The sequence below is a fragment of the Squalius cephalus genome (genome assembly GCF_949319135.1).
Source record: "Squalius cephalus genome assembly, chromosome: 17".
Classification (NCBI taxonomy): domain Eukaryota; kingdom Metazoa; phylum Chordata; class Actinopteri; order Cypriniformes; family Leuciscidae; genus Squalius; species Squalius cephalus.
The window spans coordinates 16,764,733-16,778,885 of NC_137138.1; the positions used below are offsets into that span (position 1 = coordinate 16,764,733).

At 36.1% G+C, this 14,153-nt stretch overlaps 1 long non-coding RNA gene across 2 annotated transcripts; it reads right to left on the reverse strand.

Annotated features, from left to right (window-relative positions):
• Positions 1–1,489: 1,489 nt before the first annotated feature.
• Positions 1,490–4,347, reverse strand: LOC307145083. Of its 2 annotated transcripts, XR_013818889.1 has the most exons (7): positions 3,914–4,347; positions 3,737–3,810; positions 3,559–3,638; positions 3,373–3,434; positions 3,184–3,258; positions 2,837–2,946; positions 1,490–1,961 (listed from the first exon to the last, which is right to left on the reverse strand). It is a non-coding gene; the product is annotated as an uncharacterized lncRNA (long non-coding RNA). The 2 variants fall into 2 exon arrangements; XR_013818890.1 differs by lacking the exon at positions 3,373–3,434 and having other exon boundaries at positions 1,494–1,961; positions 3,914–4,343.
• Positions 4,348–14,153: the final 9,806 nt, after the last annotated feature.

Consider the following 14,153-nt stretch of genomic DNA (forward strand, 5'->3'; position numbering starts at 1 on the left):
GTTGTGCCATGTCTCGCAGCTTTTTCAACGAGCTGCGCTCTAGACCCATCCTTCTTTTCCATTCATCAGCATTGCGTCTTTGCAGTTGGATACTATTATGCACGTTTCGTGTTTTTAAGAGCAAAAACGTGTTCTGTTTGATCATCCCCTTATGCCTTTCACTCAGATGTGAAAAATGCTGTCAAATTGATCAGATAGTGGAAATAAAGCACTTCTCCTCGTGTGGGCGGATGAAGACACCGGCACAGTGTTTAAAGATCACTTCTGATGACTGACATTACAGAATTTACCAATATTTTGGAGCCGATGTGTGAATGGTCTCTTACCGGTAAAAAAAGCCAGAACGCCACTGCTTGTGTGAACAGCATATTTGTGTATTCAACGGTAAATTCATTCTGGCAATTTTACGGTAATTTACCCGGATTGCTGTGTGAAAGGGGCTAATGTTTTAAACATTTGAATGAATGCATTTTTGAATGACGTTGTTCTTGAATTTAAAATTCTCAACTGACAATACACCACTACCGATGGCTGATGATTATTTTTGTATGACTTTGTTGTTATTCAATCACAATCTATTAGTGTATCTAGCCTATTCAAGTTCCTACCTTCCGAATGTGATGTCATGTGATTTATCCTGTATTTATACTAGGGCAGTTGAATGATTGAATCTGATTGGTTGACAAACGTTCTAAGGTGTGCAATTATTTTCAGGGAGACGCATGGCTAAAGTAGTTCCAGGCAGGTCTTGACTGCATTACAGTTCAATATCCATTATTCCATATTATACACTGTAAAAAAAAATATGCCTCTCCAACATAAAAATTTCTAGTGACCCGTTGCACCTAAAATTTTTAGTTGGCCCAATTTAAGTTGCAGAAACCAACTTCTTTGTGTTGTGCTGACTACCCCTGCATGTAGACTGAGCTTGAAATAGAATGTTGTGTCAATTAAATATTTTCTGTTGACTAAACATAGCTTGTTGGGCCAACAAGCAGACTCAAATTGAAATAAAATGTTGTATTAATTAAATATTTCATGTTGGCCAAAAAGTCTATTTTTCATTAATGTTGGTCAAAAAATCTATTTTTCGTTATTTCAAATAAATAACACACTATGCTCTGATAAAGTACATTTTATGTATTTATTTAAATCCATATGAACTTGTCTGTCATGCTAATAAAATAGCATGGCATATCACTCTTAGTCAATAGCTGTACTGGAAAAACAAATATCTGCTTTACAAAATGAAACTCAGTAACTTACACTTACAGTGTTAAAATGTATTCCGTTAGTAATGTGCATATTTCACATTTTCAAAAGTGTTATTTTAACTCCAAAATGGAGGGAGTCATATATACATTTCAGGAGTGTTAAATTTGACTCAAATTGAGTTTGTATTTATGAGATGTGCTTTTTGACAAAAGGAATCTTTTCAGAAATAAAAGCAAAGCATTTAACCTATTGATAACAATGAATGCACATCAAAACAATCCAGAAAGTTAAAATGTAACCTTAGTCTGGGATCATAGTAGAATTCTGTTCATTGTAATGTTAAAAATAAAGGCAAAATGCAAACAGTTGTTTTAACAAACTAGTTTTTATTAACAAACAAGTCCCTTTACATCATAGGTTAACTTTTAAAATAAATGAAGGCAAAATATAGACATTTCTGCCATCAGAATTATGTGAAAGCTGCTCATCAAATGGTCTGTTATCTCTAATACTTCAAGTCCTGTACATGTCAGTGAATGTAAGTCCTGTGTCAGTGAAGTTGAGTCAATACCTTCGACTTTGCAACAGTACAGCAACAACATTCAACAGATGAAAAACAGTTGCAGGATACGAGTGGATCAGTTGTGTCCAATTGCTAACAGTAAAGTTAAGTGCATAGTTGTTTCACAGAGAAGGAAAGGCTGTGCAGATCCAACTTTCTCGAAAAATCCTGTAGTGCTGGTTCCCTAGAGTAGACAACACAAAACCAGACCATTTACAATTAATATTTGTGTTTTATAAATACAGCAAGTTTATGGTGGAAAAAGTTCAATCATCTTAGACTTTCGTGACTCAAACAATAAACTATTTTGGTTAGATTAAGACTTGAATTTACTGATTTCCAAGTAAATTAAAGACTTAATTCATCCAAAAATATAAATTCTGTCATTAATTATTCACCCTTATGTTGTTCCAAACCAGTAAGAGTTTTGCTCATCTTTGGAACACTTAATGATGATTTTTTCTGTCCCTTCATCGACAGCCTATTCAACTATCACTTCCAAAGCCACAGAAAGGTATAAAGGAAATCATAAGTAATCATGTGACTCAAGTGGTTTAACCTCAATTTTTTTTTTATGAAGCAACAAGAGTGCTTTGTTTGCACAAAAAAACAACAACAAAAAACTTAACTTTATGTACTAATTATTAATCTTCGATGCACGCTCACTTAACAACATCTGCTTTCGCATCAACAACATGCACAACTCGTAATGTTCTCATGAACGCATGTTGGAAATTTATATTTTCTAAATTATGTGGTAAATGTTTTGTTGCTGCAAACACAGCACTCGCGTAGTTTAATAAAATGTATGTTAAACCACTGGAGTCGCATGGAGTACTTTAATGATGTACCTTTACACCTTTATGGGGCTTGAACGTGGTATTTGCGTAGACTGTCAATGGAGGGACAGGAAGCTCTCAGATTTCATTAAAAATATCCTCATTTGTGTTGTAAAGATGAAAGAAAGTCTTACATGTTTGGAACGAGATGAGGGTAAGTAATGACATAATTTCCATTTGTAGGTGAACTAACCCTTTAGGAATAAATTTAGACACGCACCTTAAGAAATCTCACTAAATAGTCAGCTGACGGAAGAATCTTTGTTCCCTTCTTGTGGCTTTGTGATGTTGGAGGCAGGTGATGGGCAGAGATTTCCCAATCAGTTGAGTCTAAAATTAAAAAAGCAAGACAACATCTACCTGTCAAATCATGAAAACAATTGGTTTGAAAACTAATTTTATTTAAGGAAAAGGAAAAGTAACTTTTGTAAAGTAATTTGACTGGACAAATTCAAAATGACTTATGAAACACAAAAAAATCTAGTTATACCAAATAGCAACAAAGCTTTTTTTAAATGTTTATGCACATGATTATCTCAAATGTTATCTGTAAAATCTGACCCTCACCAGGTTCTAGTCTGCACAGCCTTTAAAGACCAAGCCTGGTTAGCCTTAACCACTTGGTGCAGCATGGAAATGCTCCTAGCAAACACAAATAGCAAATACATTTAAACATGAAAGCATATCCAAACATCAACCAAAATTGAATCTGATAAATACATTTTCATAAACATTTAATCTTAAAGAATTACTTACACATTCTAAGAAAATTTGTTTTTCAGTTAACGTTAGGTTTCAGTTAAGATAAGTTAGGTGTGCTGGCAAACGAAAGTAAAATATGGTTTGAGGATAAATACATTATGATATTTGCACATCACAAATATTGTCATAAAACAAAATAACATTATAAAATACATATTGTAAATGAGTTAAAACACTTACTCTGTGTTTTCACCGTTAAAAGCAAACTCCGTGTCTGCACTGCGTCACGAGTCAAAGAAGATACAGGGCCTAACGTTAGTCTGTGACAAAGGTTTAGGCGCACACATCACATAAATATCGTTATAAAACAATATAATGCCATGAAATACATGTTGTAAATTAGGTTAAAAACACTTACTTTCGGTGTTTTCCCTGTTAACGTTACAAGCAAACCTTCTCGTCGTCAGCTCCGTATTGAGTCAAAGATGTCGCCTTTGAGAAAGGTTTCAGCTCGTTTAAGCACACAGAGCATTTAAATTTCTCTATAAATCAATATGTTATAAAATACATATTGTAAATTAGATAAAACACTTACTTTCGTCGTTTCTCTGTTTAAAAGCAACCTCACCCTGGTCTGCTCCGCATCGCGCGTCAACGAAAATGCCTTTCTGAGAACGATTTAGCCATTTACAGCACATACATATTGTAATAAAACAATATAATGTTATAAAATGCATATATAAATGCGATAAAACACTAAATATCTGTGTTTTCCCTCCTCGTATGCCTTGCATCGTGAGTCAAAGAAAATGGCGTCTGTGAAAAAAGTTTCGTCGCGCTTCTTTGCGCATGCTCAGACGATTGACGCTGTTCCCTCTTGCTCGGCCAACATAATATTTTTTGTGCAACGTTAAAAGTTCTGTGAACACAATTATTTATTTTCTCTTGATGAACATTTTGTAGTACAGTCATGGAAATCATGCAATCATTGACCAAACATATTTTTTCTTTTTTGACACAACCATTATGTTGAGCCAACATGTATTTCCTCATTTGTACAACTTTTCGCATCAATCATTTTTTACAGTGTACCATGGTCAGGGTGAATACTCGATTCTGATTGGCTGCAGGGTGTCCATTAAAAAGTGATAGAGGACACCTAGTAAAGGAGTTCTGGTGAAACTGACTGTTTACCGTTCGAAATTAATAAATAAATGCGCTGGCTACATCAGCTGTGAGTAACCATAGCAACAGGCAGTCAAAGTATCTGTTTACAATTTATTGTATCAAAACAAAACTGAAGGGTTCTACGAGCTGAGCGGACTATAAATATCTCCGAAACCAAGTTATTGTTTGTAAAATCTTTAGATTTCGATTGTAAAACTAATTACAATATAAACTAATGTTTTAAAAATGTGTTATTAGGCAAGTGACCATGGTATAAGCGGGTTAATGCCCTTCGAGGTGTCCATTGTCAGGTCAGGTATTAATGGACTTCGGCCTCCGCTGGGCGTCGGACGGTTCACGCTTCGCCGTCGTCCATTAATACCTGACAATGGACACCTCGTCCGGCATTAACCCTTACATGATTTCAGTTATTTCAAAGGTCCTTACAGGCTACAACAACAAAAGAACCAAAATCCACAACAACACTGACCAAGCAAATAAATACAGTAAACAATAGGATAAAAACGACACATTATTTCCATGTTTTTAACCGCAAAATTATGTTTTTATTATGTACATACTCTCTTTCTCCCGCTCTGTCTCCTACTCAAATGCGCACACACACATACAGTACAGACACACTCACACAGAAATATGTCGTCAGCACTGCTCTGATTTTGTCTTTAAAACAGTTAAAAGCTACACGACATTTCTCACCAGCGAGGTAATAATGACGTTGTTCTTGAAGAAGATAAACTTACAGTTTCGCTATTATCAGAGATGCTGCTGGCGAACAACTGTTGAGAGGCGCACAAACTGAGGTAATTCACAAATGCTTAATCTCTCTCGCTCTCTCTCCCTCTCTCTAATAACTACATTAATAACTGCACTGGTCTGCAAACTACCTGACAAATGTCTTGAAATACATGATCTGATCTTGATACACAGAATAATTGACCCGAGTTCAGAAACAGGAACAGCCCGTCGTCAATTATTCCTTACTTGATTAATTTACTACTTTTACTTCAATAGAGACTGCTGACTAAAACACATGTATTTTATTTGTATATGTAATTGAAATGGGTGGGATCCAGTATTCAGCATATTCCTTGTCATTATTAATTTTGTCAGGTGGCACAACTGATAACCATCAGGTGGTGGAACCATGTAAAATATTGTTTTAAACCAACAAATAATAGGTCAAAGTGAACAAATGGTTGAAAACAAGATTGTGAGTTATGTTATTGAATGCATTTACTGGTATATGATTTTTTTCTGTCCTTAAAAGTAAAATTGGATGCTAAAGATACTATATACCTGGCCCCTAGTATGCAATAATTATAAAATAATATGAATAAAATACAACCCCAAAATAACAGTGTTAGTCACTGACACTCTTTGCTAAGATTACACAGGAATCTATATATTTACAAATATTTGGTTGTACCACCTGACATAATTTCTCATTCTCATTCTCATTATAACAACCGAACATCATGTGTTTCTCTGTCCTAGAGGTCAAAATATGTGAAAATCCTAAAACTCATAACCCAGCCTGTATTGCTCATTTGTTAAAAGACAAAGTTTTTTTTTTGCCACGATTTCCACAATGAATATCACTTCCCTGTGAATGTCACGAGTGTGTTGACTGGACACGGTATTGTGAGTTTTACAGTGTGTGTTAGGAGAATGAGACCCATGAATCTATATTAGATATTACACTCCCTCTTTCTGTCCTCCCCTCCACACAAATGAATTTGAATCCAGAAACCTTTTAGAGAAGAGATCCAATTTAGCCACTCCTTGATATGAAAAGCATATCATCATCGTCTGCGCAAATGATTTAACTTACCAAGGGGGGCTCGGGGGTGGGAGGAGAAATAATATGAAAGTAATTAATTGGACTCTATTCATAAACCACACGTCTCTTTGATGAAATATAACGCTTTTGCTGCAAGCATGCACACCGAGATACTGCAATTACTGATGCTAGCATACGGCTGTGCGTGCCATGATATAGAAGTATTCAAACATATGTCCTGGTATACAATTACATAATTTATAAATCTTCTTATTTGTACGCTTAATAACTAAATGACAAGTATAAATGCCTTAAAGTGTGTTCTTTAACCAAGCAAAAGTCATGAATAATTCAGTAACACCTCAAAGTTCAATTAGCTAAGGTGAGATAATGCATAAGGTATAATGATAATCAATAACAAAATCAAACTTATTAATTTGATGTTAATTTCCACATATACATTTTGAACATTTTAAGTTGTATAAATTAATAAGAATATATTATAAACAAACATGAATTAACAAATGAACAAAAGTACCCTTTACAAATTATAAACAATTTATAAATTAATATTAATCTAGATTAATAAATGCTGCACAAAATTATTATTAGAAAAACCTATTATGCATTAATAATGTTAATAAATTGAACCTTCTTGTAAACTTACCAAAGATTATGACAGTTCTCAATAAACACAGAAAACAACACATTTTTTACGCTGTCTAGTTTTTATAATGAGGTGATGTTTGTTATCGGCATGTATTTTAGAGTTATGTGTAAAACAGTCTGTGGATAAATGGTCACCACCTTGTTTAATATATACCCCTATAAACATCTATATTGTGTTATTGCTTTCTGAATATAAATATCACCTTTACACTCACAGATATGAATTTGTTCAGGAAGCTAATTGAGGTAAACAGGCATTCAACTAAAAGTGATGTGTTCAATGACCCCTTTTTTGCCCTTTTACTTAACTGAAAACATCAGATTGTTTGGCATCCTATTTTTGTGTTGGTGGATCATTATTGAACTTTCCCTCATTGTTATCATCATGGTTCATTGATTGTTTCCAAGGTCAGTCAATAATTTCTACCACATAGCATTATACAGTTGCTTGTGAATTTGAATTGCAAGAGATGCTTGCAGCAATGCCTATATTGCTTTTATTTACCAATTTATTTGTTGTTTGGACAAAGCTATTCTATACAAAATATATAATTACTTTCTATGCATCATTATGCTATTAACTTTGTCAATCAATATCATTCAATAATACCATACTGCATGATTCACAGCTCATATTTCTCTGAATCTGCTCATATTTTTTTACACACCAGCTGCCACAAAGGCATCAGAACAAATAAACACATTTTCATTTTTTGTTTTTGACATTTAGTCTGTGTTATACTCCAGCAATAACACTCATCAAATTGAAAACCCTCCATTAAGGACAACACAAGCTAGTGGAGCGTTGCCCAATTCACATTATCTACAATGAATATGCTTGATATGAGATAATTATGCAAAACAAATACTTGATACACTGTATATTTGCTTCATCTTTAATTCTCAAGAAACATTTTGCTAGTGTAAATGGACTAAAATGCTAATAAGATGTCATCAATTAAAAAAAAAAACAAAAAAAACCTATGCATGACTGACACCAGTGTTAATAGCTAATAGCATCAGTACTTAGTGAAAATGGTCCATTTCTATGCAAAAACTTGATTAAAAAAAATTAAATAAAATATAATCTGCTTGTTTATTATGCATGACTTATGTCTTCCACTATATTTACAACCCTGGCTCTACATCTGAGGAAATGTTCTTTGGACATAAATGCATGTTAAAAGTGCATGTCTGTGTGTTTTTGGATTCCGGTCTTGTTTGCCATTAGACTGCGGGACCTTTCTGGGTGACCTGTGAAAAAGCACCTGCCACATTTGGACAAGAGTGTGCACTGCTGTGATATTTGAGGACAGGCCTGGTAATGACAGCACCTGTTCAACACACACGCAAACCAGACAAAAGCCTGGATGAAAGTTGTTTTGTTTTTTTGCATATGTGCATCATAACATGAACCAGGCATCCTCAGCTTCCCTTGCAGCTGGAGACCAAACTCTTTCACATTAGCTAGCATTATTGATTTTGTATGTGTGCTTATGTACACAAACCTTGCATATGCTGGTGAATGTGATGGTGTGGTTTCCAAGAGCTGACTCTTGTTTTTTTTTTACAAATGAATCAAATGAATAGGCTTTATACACATTTGTAAGAGTGCCATTGTATAATTAGCAGCAAGAGGCCCTTGGCTATCAACACCCACAATTAACACAGTAAACCACAGTGAATTATAATGAGAAATTAATGAGAAACATCTTAAAGTCTTTGCTATAACAACAACCCTGGTAATTCACTTGTCCAAAATAAACTATGCAGGTCAGATATTTGGCTGAAGTGTCTCTGTTTTTGAACAAAACAGAACAAAACACACACACACACACACACACACACACACACACACACACACACACACACACACAAAAACTTTTCTGAAAACAAGTTTTTTGAAATGTTATGAAACAGAACAGATATCTAAACAAACAAACACATTTTTAGGAATAAAATATCAATCAGGTGTATGATATACGAACAAACCCTTCTTTTAAACTTAAGAGGAGTAAATAGGAAAACAACTGGATAGACTGGTAAATGTAAATGCTACTGAAGTGGAGATTTCTGTCTCAGTGCATTTGAAAAAAAAAAAAGGCCTTTAAAAATTGTATTTTAACTGAAATCTACAGGTGCAGATAGAGTGTAATAAAATAAACACTTAAATGTGTATTTTGGATGTTTTCTTTCCAAGAATACATTATGGAAGCAAAATAACCCAAAATCTCAAAATTGACGAGTACATGAAAGAACAATGGATTTTATTGATTTTGGTCTTTCCCATTCTAGTACACACAAACTCAACTTGACTGTCTGCTACCAAGAAACAAGTGCCCAGGGGTGTTACCAAGATGGTCACCAACTGAACTGACTTTCCTTAAAAAGACTTTGTTCTTGCTCAGTAAGTATTCATCTCTTTAGTTACACCAATAAATCAGATTTTGGACATTCTGCCGCACATCAGAATGAAAGAAGGTGTGTGTTCAGGGATTTGTCTATCTGAGGATGATTTGATGTGACAGGGGCTATGGAAGCAATGTACTGGGTTTGATAGGTAATTTATTCGGTGCAATGACAACTTTTTCAGCATCCATAGCTCACAGCGGTTTGACTATAGAGGGGTTTTCAGTGAAAGCGGTAAGCAAATCTGATGATGTGAAATGCACACGGTTAATAGAGTTTCACAGATGGATTCATATAGGACATATATTTAATTGGAAAACAGTTGAGCAGAATATGTCAAATCTAGGAAGCATCTCAATCTTTTACTGATCTAGACTACACTGTGTACCGTCAAAATGAAATTTTTCACATTACTTGTGACTGTACCAAACTTTTTTTCCAGGTGTTATCATAGGTAGATATCATGATGCATGTGTTGCTGGTTAGATTTAGCTCTGTGTTGACGCTTTGCTGTGGAGAATGAATTTTTCACGTATCCAAACACATATAATTCAATTCTGGGCATATTTTCGGAGGTAATATCATACGGTAAACTCAAGTTAAACAAGGGCCATAGTGTAGTTAATAATTTCATACTAGATTTCATATGATTGTCTAATCTGTATGGAAATCTCTCTTCTAATGAGTTACAGGTAAAAGACTGAAAGTGGCGTTCCAATGTGCAGCGATAGCACATCAGAACAATGCAACTCCATTGTTGCTTCTCATCTAATTATCAAACCACTGCACTTGTCTACTAAACAGTTATCAGATGTTAACTGTAATTGGTACAGCAATTATTGCTTTACCGATGTCTATACCTGTAATTAGAAGGTTGCGTAATCCATAACAGCAAGTACCACAAAAACAAAAAATGACTTGCATACTAACTAAATATATTTAAAAAGCATTGTTGTCTAAAAGTTACGTGCAATTTTTTACACCTATGCTGGAATGTTTATATATATATATATGCAAATAGAAACATACTGTAATTACAGATGAGGTAAAACACATTTTATGGTTCTTTATTCCGTGTCAATCTACCAGAACAATTTCAAATCAATGTTGAACTTATAAGTAACTGAAAAAGATTGTTCATCCAGAAGTGAAAAGTATATTTTACTCATATTGGTGTTGTTCCAAACCTGTATGACTTTATCTTGTCTTTGTACACATAAAATACATTTTTATAATAAATACAATTTTGGGGCAATTTAGCATACCGTTCAAATATTTGAGGTTGATAAGATGTTTGTTTGTTTTTTAAGAAGTCTCTTATTCTCACCAGTGCTGAATTTTGTATAATATTATTACAATTTAAAATATTTTTTTCTATTTGAACATATAGGCCTAATGTTTAAATATGCAAATATATTTAATTCCATATAATTATAAATATATAAAATTATATATAAATAACACACACACAGTGTGTGAAGTGCATATGATTGATTTAATCCTTTACCGTCTCTGTTAGCTCCTTTGAATCACATGCAATTACTATCTCCAGCCCTATTAAAATCCATTTTGCAGTAGTTTATCGTCCTCCAGGTCTGCTAGGTAACTTCTTGGAGGAATGTGTTACTCTCATCCTTCCCTGAGGATGGTACTCCTCTGTTAGTACTCGAAGACTTCAACATCCACCTAGAAATAGGCTGCTGACTTCTACAATCTGCGTGCCTAATTTGGTCTCAAGGGAGTGTCTACTGCGGCTGCCCACAAATCAGGTAATCAATTGGACCTTATTTACACGTGCTACTGCTCCACTGACCATATGCTGGTTACTCAAATGCACACCTCAGATCCCTTCCTCCTCACTCTTAACCTCAACCTGTCTCAAGAAACAACACACAGACATCACCAGGTCACCCTTTGGCGTAACATATGCTCACTCACCCTCCCTCCTATCCTCTTTGGTCTCATCCACACTTTTCCCCCAATCAGCTCTCATCAGATACTAACAGTGCTACTGATGCTCTTTTCTCCACACTAACATCTTGTTTAGAAAATGTCTGCCCCCTCTCATTCAGGCCAGTCCGCGCCACCCCCTCTTCCCCCTGGTTATCTGATGTTCTCCGAGAATATTGTTCTAAACTCAGGGCTGCAGAGAGAAAGTGGCGCAAATTGAAAGATCCCACTGACCTTGCTTTGTATCAATCACTCCTCTCTTCCTTCTCTGCTAATGTCTCTACTGCTAAAATGATGTACTACCACAACAAAATGAACAATTCTTCTGACTCTCGCATGCTTTTAAAAACCATCTCCTCTCTTCTTAATCCTTCTCCTCACCCTCCTTCATTAATCCTAAAAGCTGATGACTTCGAAATTTTTCATAAATAAACAACCACCATCAGCAGCCAATTTTCCACACCACAAATGGACACAGACATCTTAACAGCAAACACAGTCTCCCCTCCTTCTCACCACACTTGGAGGCAGAAGTCTCCAAACTCGTCCTTTCCATCTATCCTCACTCATCTACTTCAAGTCAATTCACCTTCAGTTGTACCCGCACTCACTCACATCATCAGCACCTCTCTTTACACTGGTACCTTTCCCACAGCATATAAGCAGGCTTGGATAACCCCACTGCTTAAGAAAGCCACCCTAAATCCAGCACTTTTAGAAAATTACAGATCTGTATGCCTTCTTCCATTCATCATAAAACACCTGAACGAGTCGTGTTCAACAAAGTCTCTACCTTTCTTACACAGAACAACCTCCTGGAAATTGAAGCTCTGAAACTGGCGAGAGCAGCTTTCAAATCTTCAGTGCTCATCTTGCTGGATCTTTTTGCTGCTCCTGATCTTCCTGTCAACCCTCATGACGAAGGGCATCTCAGGAACCGCACTACAATGGATCAAGTCTTACCTCTCAGGTAGGTCCTTTAGGGTGTCGTGGAGGGGTGAGGTGTCTAAGTCACAACATCTAGTTACTAGGGTGACTCAGGGTTCAGTGCTTGGACTACTTCTCTTCTTCGTCTACATGTCATCACTAGGATTTGTCATTCAGAAACATGGCTTTTCCTATCAGTGCTATGCTGATGACTCACAACTACCTCTCATTCCAGCCAGATGATCTGATGGTAGCTGCTTGCATCTCAGCCTGCCTGACATTTCTTGCTGGATGAAGGACCACCACCTTCAACTCAACCTTGCAAAAACAGAACAGCTTGTGTTCTCAGCCAACCCAACACTTCATCACAACTTCTCCATTCAGCTAGGCTCAACCATAACTCCATCCAGGACAGCCAGGAACCTTAGAGTTGTGATTGATGATCAGTTGCTAGAACTGCCCGGACCTGAAGATTTGCCTTATAAAACATTTGGATGATCAAGTGGAGCATGCTACACACCAGTTTACCAGTTGTTTTCAGGGAATAACATACCGCTGGATGGTGTGATTGACCTATCAGAATGTGGATAGTCACTGTCACCTCACAGCAAGAAGGTCCCCGGTTCGAGTCCAGGAGTCCTTTCTGGGTGGAGTTTGCATGTTCTCCCCGTGTCAGCGTGGGTTTCCTATGGGTGCTCCGGTTCCCCCCAAAGACATGCAGGTTAGGTGGATTGGATATGCCAAATTGTCGTGTGAATGTGTCCCAGCACTCTCAGGGTTGTGTCAGGAAGGGCATCCGGTGTAAAACCTGTGCCAAATCAAGTGTGTGTGAAGTGGACCCTGCAAATGAGTGTGAATAACGCTAGGAAGATGTATATATACATTTTCATATCATAATAACTGCTTTTAGCATGTCGCTGCATAAGGGTGAGTGAATGTTGACTGAATTGCAATAGCGGTTCTCAACCTTAAATTTAGGTAGGGCAGATTCTGGGTCCTAGCGCTATATGATAAACATTTTGTAAGCTTTATATTGTAAATACTGAACACACGCAGAATACAGAAAGAGGTTTGCGTTATTCAGCCTGAGGGTTGCACTCTAACGTTGAATGACAGGCTTGAAGTACACATGACACACACATAAAATGCTATCTTAGAATTGCCTTAATGTATTATTTATTGCCTCTGAATGTTGTTTTAAAATATTACAAGTTGTGGAGGAATTCCAGTGAGGAAAAGAAAGAATGTTTTATGTTTGAGAATGTCTATTCTCAAACATAAAACAAACAGACCAGGGGCTCGTTCTTCGTACGTTGCTTAAAACATCCGAGATCAAATGATACATCCAAGATGATATCATCGTGCTAATCATGGTCCGGCTAATTAGGTTCTTCGAACACACTTTCCGGATATGAGTATAGCTGGATTGAGTTATCTGAGATAATTGCGCGTTCATACGCTGGTTTAAAAGGGGATATGTATCGATAGTAGAAACATTGACCAGCAACGCTGCTATTGGCTGTTCAGCGGGGCCAAAGAGCGCGCTCATTTTTTCTCCTCAGCAGAGCAAGAACTAATAGTCGAACTTTATTCGGAATTTTAATGTTTAATCAAAACGCCAGGGAACACCTCAAAGTCTGCAAATGCCAGGAGAGAGGGCTGGCAAAAAGTAGCAGACAATTTAAATCCGTTAGAAGTGGCCATGTTAGATGTTTTTATCACTTATTAGCCTATATATTTGTATTTTAATAATTGCATAATTACTTTGTTCATTGTAATGTCAGAGTCACCACACTAGAACATGGGAACTAATAAAAGTGAAGTACAAAAATATTCTACATAATGGTCATTTTTAGTTATATTATAGTCTCTTTTATAAAAGGCACTGTTAAATAATTGGTTGTCTGTTTAT